Here is a 7,609-nt window from a genome sequence, read left to right as displayed (position 1 = left end):
GGGGTAGAAGGGGGGAAGTCCTGGTCACATTCAAGTTCTGATTCATTGATCCAATGAAGAAATGTTTTTACCCAACAAAGGGATACCCAGTGGAAGCTCAGCCTTACAGCCAGACCCCATTTGATATCGTTCTTGAATCATTTCTTCTTCCCAGGTTCAGGGTTAATCCCTGCACATGATCATCAAGTTCCCGACGGGCGCTGGGCATTTTGTGTAAGTACGTTATCCCTTTCACATAGAGACTCTCCCCATCATGGTGTCAATATATAGTAAATTGGGATAAGAAATCAAGTGGGAATTTTGTGGTAGTTCTGCAGAAGCTGCGGATGACATAGGAAAATTCTAGAAACTCAGAAATGTGTTAAAATAGATTTAGAATATTGTATAATTTTTAATCTTTATGAAATATCATCTTTTCTTTTTAGTGTCACAAATATGCCCAATTGTTAAAAATTAAAATAAATAAAAAGTGGAAAAAGTTTGCAAAAAGAATGAGTCATCAGATGACTCACAAAGATTAGATAAATAGGAACAGCTTAGAAGTTTAGTCATGCATAAATACATATAAAGTACCATACACACTCCATAAAAGAGAAAAGAGAATAAAGTTCTCTTTTCTACTGTGAAGGGAGGGCCAAACAATTTTACAAGGATTTTCCTGCCCCAAGACTGCAAGGTGGAAGGGATACCTGTTTTACAGTTGCCATTCCTCAGAGAACGAAGCAGGTCTAGGCTGAGTTCGTCTGGTCACTTGCATACCTCATCCAGCCAGGTGTCTCCCTCTAGCCTACCCTTGATCTCAGAGATCAGGGGAGCAGGGATTAGGATAAGATTATTTTAAAAAGTATGACTGATGAGCGTTCAGGTTGGAAGAGAACTCAGAGACCATCTCCTCCTGCCTACACCCCCCCCCATGGAATTCCTTCCACAAGCTCCCCAACAACCCCAAACTCCTGATCTAGTGGGGATGATGGAGGTACGACCTGCAAAGAACCAAAAAATTCAACAAGCATGTGTTAAGTACTCGGGGCCTGGGGATACAAAGGAAAACAGGTCCAGCCCCTGCCCTCATGGAAACTGCCTTTTATCAAAAGGAAAAGCAGACTTGTCTGCAAGTATGAAGAAAATATTCAGAATGTCGTTTGAGGCTCCCCCTCTGTCTTGGGTGCAGGTCCCTCCTCTTCTCCACAGGTTAAGTCTATCCTTCCTTTATGTCCATGCTTTTCCCTCCTCTTAAATGGACTTCCTCCCCCCACCAGGCTAAAAGGCCATCCAAAGTTTGAACCAATGACATCATCACCCAGTGATGCTGCAAGGGCTTCCAATATAAACTAGCTGCAGCATCCTCAGGAAAGGCTGCCTCGAATCCTCGAGAGTCCCTATTGTTAATCCCCATGTTGTGTTTACTCATGGAGCCAGCGAGCCAGAGTATCCTTTACTTGGTATTTACAGACATCCCAGCCAGTGGTCATTCTCAAGGGTTCGAGGAATCCCTCTAAAGCTTAGCCCAGGAAAAATGGATCCGGCTGTCTGCTGGGATTTTACATTCCTGCCTGTCTCTAAGGGCAGGAGCAGCAAGACAATCAGTAACTGGGAAGGGGGGCTGAGGTTGTCCGCCATAAATCTGGGGCATGGCCATTCCCACGAATCCTGGGCTGACACGGGGAGTCATTCCCTAAGTAAATGACTGCGGCTCGCTTTGTGGCCACGGCGGGGAGAGGATGCCCTCCATCAAGCCAGGGATGCGAGGTCGCTCTTCAATTCCACGGCTGTTCCCATGACGACTGTATCACACTGGCATGGAAGCAGAAAGCCCTGAAGTCCGTAGCATGCAACGTAATGTGTTTTCTCCATTGGTCTTTGTTCCTCTCTCTCTTTACACATCTCATTCTTCATTCAATTACTCAACAAACATGTGTTAAGAGCGTACTCTATGGACAGCGAGGCAGCACAGTGGATAGAGTGCTCAAGGCTCAGGAGGTCCTGGGTTCCAATTTGACCTTGGATACTTCCTAGCTAAGTGACCCTGGGCAAGTCACTTAACCCCTGTTGTCTAAACCTTAGCACTCTTCTGAATATGGGGAGAAAGTCAGAGCCACTTTGAGAAGGCTGCCTTTGAGAAAGCTGAACCAGGACACTAGATCTAGAAAGCTACTATGGAGAAACTGAGCCCTAATTCCTCATTTTCAAATGAGGAAACTAAGGTGAAGAGAAGTTAAGTGACATGTCCAAGGTTTCATAGCTCATAATGAATATGGGATAGTACTTGAACTTGGGCCTCCCTGATGCCAAATCCAGCACCCTACCCCTTCCACCCAGGAAGCTGGGGATCCTAAGAGGTAGAGATGATGTATCAGGGTGCCCATGTATGGGGCTCGCCTTGGAACAGATGTGTCATATATGGAGAATACGAGGAGGCCATCTTGGTCTGCCACAGATCGAGAGCCACAAGAAGTCATTGGGGGCAGGATGAGAAGAGCTTTAAATGTTTACAGTGAAAATGATCCGGGGGAGAAGGATGGGGTCTAGACGTGGCTTTCCTGAGAGAGGGATGTCCTGGAGGAGGAAGCGCTCTTCCAGGGCAGCTCCGGTCCTTGAGAACGGTCCACAGTGGTCACATCCAACTCAAACAGGGCCGAGGCCACGGATCTGTACACGAGGATCCCTGGTCCCCATCGACTCCATTGGAAATGTCACCTCTAGGGTGCATGTTGGACTTCTGAGAGGTTTTATTTGTTATCATATTTTCATCTGGTTTGCAATCTTGCCAGTTGTTTGGGGCTCAGGGAAGCCTCCGCAAACAGGGGAATAGGTGTACACACACACACACACTCACACTCACACTTACACACACTCACACTCACTCACACACAATCACATACACACTTATACTCACTCGCACATTCACTCACACACAATCACATACACACTCACACATACACTTACACACACTCACTCACATTCACTCACACACAATCACATACACACTTATACTCACTCGCACATTCACTCACACACAATCACATACACACTCACACATACACTTACACACACTCACTCACATTCACTCACACACAATCACATACACACTTATACTCACTCGCACATTCACTCACACACACACTCACACAATCACATACACACACTCACTCACACAATCACATACACACTCACACATACACTTACACACACTCACACACACTCACTCACATTCACTCACACATAATCACATACACACTCACACATACACTTACACACACTCACACACACTCACACATAATCACATACACATTCATAATACACTTACACACAATCACATACACACACTCACACTCACTCACTCACACAATCACATACACACACTCACTCACACATACACTTACTCACACTCACACTCATACACACTCACATACACACTCACACACAGTTCCTTAATCCCTGAGAGTCAGGCTGCTCATGTTGCCAGTCCCCTTAGCAAAAGTGATTATAGAAATAAGAGCCTCCATAAGAGGCCAGGATAATATTTCACCTTTTGTCTCAGATTCATGGCGAGAAAACGTAGGGTCGGTTTAGAGAGAGAAAGTCTTTGGCTGAAAAGAAATCTAAAGTGTCTGTCTGTGTGTCTGACTGTCTGTCTGTCTGTGTCTGCATACATCTATTTCCAGGTCGAGAGAGAGCTGGGAAGCCCCAGAGGTAAACTGAGACCCAAAGAAGCAAATGGAGTAACCAGCCTAGAGGCCCCCTTTAGCATTTTCCAATCTCAGGCCCTCCCAGTTGTGACCCGCCGCCATGTGTCTGCCCCCCTCCCTGGATGTGCCCACTGATGCACCCGCTTCTCATGGGTCTCCCTGCTGGTCCCACAAGGCTCTCATCTCTCAGCTCCTTCTGAGGCAGGCCCTCGAGTGTCCCCCCCTCCTGTGGGGCCGTTCCCCAGGCTGTCTTCTCCCCGCTGCCGGGGCCAGGAGGTCCCCATTGATGTTAGTGCATCAGGACGTGGGGCAGGCCAACACCTGGGCACGTGGGATGGCAAGACTGGCCAGGCTGGGGTAGTTTCTCCATTTTCTCCTAGGAGCAGGAGGAACCCCACCCAGGGCCCCCCTGCCTTTGTCCCTGCCCAGTCTGCCCAGGGGAGGTGACGGGCGGTGAGACGGGGGTCCAGGAGTGCTGACCATGGAGGCCCCCTTCTCACAGCCCCAGGAGGTGGCAGTGGACTAGCCATGAGCAGAGAGGGCTTCTGGGACTGCTGAGCATGCTGGGCCCTCCCTGCGCTTCCTCTGTGTCTCCGTAGTGATCCTTACTGGACGGGAGTCCCCTTTGAGAGAGTCAAGGCCAGGCCAGTGACCGCAGGCCAGGGTGGGAGCTGCTCCAGGCCAAGCTTTGGGCTGTCTGCCTTGCCTGAAGACGGTAGCCAGGAGCAGGCCAGGCGAGGATGCCCAGACGAGTCCTCTCTGGGTTAGCAGGGCTTAGCATCCTGCCGGGCACACAGCAGGCGCTTAATGAGTGTTTAACGGTTCGTGTTCTCCAGAGACCTCCGTCAGGGCTGCGATGTGGCAGCCACACCAGTCCTTACCAGAATGCCTTGTTTCTGGGCCTTTCTTTATTTTCCCCTCAACGGGCTTCTTTGTGTGTTTTTCTTTCTTGGGCTTTTGGCATCACAAAAAATCCTCTTCTCCAACCCAAGTCACGGAGTGGAGACACGAAGCTCCGAGCAGCGTCTCCTTCTACCTGGCCTTTGTGTGCCGGCTGTCCAGAATCCGGGTCTTTCCCCAGAGACCCTGACTGATGTGCTGTTGGCCAAGGGCTTGCGAGGCCCGAGAGGCTCTTCGCCTCCTGCTGCCTTTCGGGTCACGAGAAGCACGTTCTTGCCAGAGTGGGGGGGGGGCGGCAGGAAGCCGCGTGGCCCGCCCGGCACGTTGCCCCCTGGTTAGCCCTTCGGGGTCGGGAGAAAAGTTCAGAGAATCCTGGCCAGCCTATTCCAGCGGCTAGGAGGACGCCCCCAGTCGCCCTTTTCCCCGGATAAATAACTCGCGCGCTCGCTCCCTCCCTCCCTCCCCAACTGTCTCTGGAATTCCCCAGGATGAACCCCAAACGAGAAGGAAAATGAGGAGCCCGGTAGCCAGCCGGCCCGCCAGGGTCTGGGGGTGTACGTTGGCGTTGGCGGAGGGCGGGGCCTGGCGGAGGGGGGTGCCGTGAATGAGTCTTCGGGCCTTCCTTTCCCGAGATCTTCGGCGCGAAGCGGCTCTTGCACGATCTCTCGTTGAGCCGATCTCTCTGGCCAGGGCGGCCTCCGCGGCTCTCCAGTCACCTAACACACACATATCTGCCCTTGGGAGCGTTTTCCCTTAAAGGACTCCAACTGCGATTCTTGGGCGACCAACGCGACCGACACAAACAGAATCCTCTTGTTGCGACTTGGCAGCCTGGCATCGCTGACCATCGTTACAGCGGAGCCGGGCCGGCTCGCCCTGCCCATCCGCCCTCATCATCTCCCTCCAGACTGGCCTTGGCGGGTTTGGGTCCGCCTGCGGAGGGTGAGCCCTGGAAAGGGCGCTGAACTGTCTGCTCCACTTTACGGGTCCGCCGTGTCCCCGGAGCCGCAGGTTCTTCTTTCAGAGCCTTGGGGGGAAGAGGGCGGGCGGGCGGGCTTCGGAGAGTCAGCCAGGCTCGGCCTCTTCCCCTCGGATGCGGGCTGCAGGTCCTCCGGGGCGGGCCGTGAGCTTTTCTTTGTTCTCTCCCAGTGTGTTTGCTCCGCGTTCTGGCCCGGGTGTGAGCCGGCCGCCGTCTGTTCTTGCTGGGGGCGCCCCTGGTAAGGTGAGGCACGTCCCCGTTCCTGAGCTGTTCCCAGTAGTTTCTCGGCCAGCTGGGCACGATGGATGGCTGGATGGCTGGATGGCTGGAAGGGCCGGTGAGGCGGCTGGTGGCTCCCCAGGCCTCGCTCCCCTTCCCATCTGGATGTCTTCCTCCAGGTAAATAAAGAGCCGGCGGGGGTCACGGACCCCCCAGCATATGGGGACAAGCCTCCCTGGCTGCCTGCCTTCTTTCCCTTCCCGGTGCAGATTCTTCCTTCTCCTCGGAGCCTTCCGCAGTCTTATAAAGGAAAGCTCCGCTCCAGGGGAAGGCGGTGCAAGATTGAGGCCTTCCGACTCCCCGGCCCCATGTTCGAAGCCCCCCGGCGCTGGCCAGGGAAATGCCGGCTTCATATCGGGGACGGATTTGAGCATTGGCGAGCCTCCCGTCGGCTTCTGGGTCGAATCTAAGGAGAGCCTCGGGAGGTCGGGCGGACGAGGAGGAGCCTGGTGGCCTCCCCATTCCGGTGCCACCAAACTCCAGGGAAACGGGAATTAGGCAGACCTCCGGGCCGCCCTGAGCCCAGCCGGAGGACGGCCAAGGCGACGTTCCAGTCCTTTGAGAAGAGGCTGTCCGTCTCTGGGAATTTCCGTTTGCCTTTTTTCTGGTTAAGTTTTAGGTCATTTTATCTCATTTTGAAAAATAAGGTTCATTTTTTAAGCCTTTACCTTCCCTTTTACAATACATTCCCGTGTACTGGCTCCAAGGCAGAAGAGCAGTAAAGGCTAGCAATGGGGGGCACGTGACTTGTCCAGGGTCACACAGCTAAGAAGTGTCTAAGATCACATTTGAACCCAGGACCTTCCACCTCTAGGCCTGGCTCTCTATCCACTGAGCCACCTGGCTGCCCCAGAGATGGCTGCTAATCATTTACCAGCACAGCCCTACTGTTAATGAATGACCGAAGGAATTATTTAAAGACTTACTCAAAGCTAGGCAGTCACACTGCTAATAAATGTCAGAGGCTGAGCTTGAATTTGTCTTCCTAATTCCACATCCAATTCCTTATTGCCTCATTTCAAGAACAAATGAACTGGGGTCACTCTATCCACCGAACCACCTAGCTGCCCCCAATTCATTAGCTGTGTGATCCTGGGCAAGTCACTTAACCTGTTTGCCTCAGTTTCCTCATCTGTCAAATGGGGATAATGAGAGCACCTCCCCCAAGGTCGTTGTGAAGATCAAATGATATAATACTTATACAGTGCTGCAGATCATGAGAGCTCTAGAAGGATTAGCTGCTATTTCCATGATTGTGATGATTATTGTTGTTGTGGTATGTGTTGACTCTGATTTCCCAGGCTAGTGGGTCAGCTTGGAATAGGAACAAACGCACCATGGCCTGACCTAGAGAACAGACCCCGGGAATCAGAGAAGGGAAGGGGGCGGGTTCAAATCCTACCTGATTCTCTTCCTAGTCGTTCACCTCTGGGCAAGTTCTCTAACCTCCCTGGGCCTCAGTTTCTTCATTAGTTAAAATGAGGGGGTTGGCCTAGATGGTTTTAGCTTTACATTTATGATCCTGCAAGGGGGTTTGACTAGATCCAGAGCTCTAATTCATGAAACTCAGTTTCCTAAGCTGTAAAATGGGAGTAAGGGGAGCAAAGGGGCACAATGGGTAGAGAGCTGGGCCTAGAGTCAAGAAGATGCTCCTTCCTGAGTTCAAATCTGGCCTCAGACACTTACTCACTGTGTGGCCCTGGACAAGTCATTTACCCTCTCTGCCTCAATTTCCTCATCTGTAACATGATCTAGAGAAGAA

The 7,609-nt window shown here is 51.7% G+C and overlaps 1 long non-coding RNA gene across 1 annotated transcript; it reads left to right on the top strand.

The window, feature by feature from the left end:
* The first annotated feature begins 4,915 nt into the window (after positions 1–4,915).
* LOC130457579 (uncharacterized) lies at positions 4,916–6,823 on the top strand. Its single transcript, XR_008916905.1, has 2 exons — positions 4,916–5,600; positions 5,739–6,823. It is a non-coding gene; the product is annotated as an uncharacterized LOC130457579 (long non-coding RNA).
* The last annotated feature ends 786 nt before the right edge of the window (positions 6,824–7,609 follow it).

This window comes from Monodelphis domestica, chromosome 2 (assembly GCF_027887165.1).
Source record: "Monodelphis domestica isolate mMonDom1 chromosome 2, mMonDom1.pri, whole genome shotgun sequence".
NCBI lineage: Eukaryota > Metazoa > Chordata > Mammalia > Didelphimorphia > Didelphidae > Monodelphis > Monodelphis domestica.
Note: the sequence above shows the minus strand (reverse complement) of the source record. Positions and strands in the feature narration are given on the sequence as shown.